The sequence below is a fragment of the Lethenteron reissneri genome, chromosome 31, assembly GCF_015708825.2.
Source record: "Lethenteron reissneri isolate LAM-NWPU_2019-01 chromosome 31, ASM1570882v1, whole genome shotgun sequence".
NCBI classification, from domain to species: Eukaryota; Metazoa; Chordata; class Hyperoartia; order Petromyzontiformes; family Petromyzontidae; genus Lethenteron; species Lethenteron reissneri.
In genome coordinates this window covers 8,756,642-8,757,447 of record NC_083809.1, presented here as the reverse complement: position 1 = coordinate 8,757,447, position 806 = coordinate 8,756,642, and positions in this window count along the sequence as shown.

The following is an 806-nucleotide window of genomic DNA, read 5'->3' as shown; positions in this document are numbered from 1 at the left end:
CCCATCCCCTCTCCCCCATCCCCTCTCCCCCATCCCCTCTCCCCCATCCCCTCCCCCCATCCCCTCTCCCCCATCCCCTCCCCCCATCCCCTCTCCCCCATCCCCTCTCCCCCATCCCCTCTCCCCCATCCCCTCTCCTCGATCCCCTCTCCCCCATCCACCATCCCATCTCCCCCATCCCCTCTCCTCCATCCCCTCTCCCCCATCCCCTCTCCCCCTTCCCCTCTCCTCGATCCCCTCTCCCCCATCCACCATCCCATCTCCCCCATCCCCTCTCCCCCATCCCCTCTCCCCCATCCCCTCTCCCCCATCCCCTCTCCTCGATCCCCTCTCCCCCATCCACCATCCCATCTCCCCCATCCCCTCTCCCCCATCCCCTCTCCCCCATCCCCTCTCCCCCATCCCCTCTCCTCGATCCCCTCTCCCCCATCCACCATCCCATCTCCCCCATCCCATCTCCCCCATCCCCTCTCTCCCACCCCCTCCCCCCCATCCCCTCTCCTCGATCCCCTCTCCCCCATCCACCATCCCATCTCCCCCACCCCCTCTCCCCCATCCCCTCTCCCCCATCCCCTCTCCCCCATCCCCTCTCCTCGATCCCCTCTTCCCATCCACCATCCCATCTCCCCCATCCCATCTCCCCCATCCCATCTCCCCCATCCCATCTCCCCCATTCCATCTCCCCCATCCCCTCTCTCCCACCCCCTCCCCCCCATCCCCTCTCCTCGATCCCCTCTCCCCCATCCACCATCCCATCTCCCCCATCCCCTCTCCCCCATCCCCTCTCCCCCATCCCCTTTCCCCCA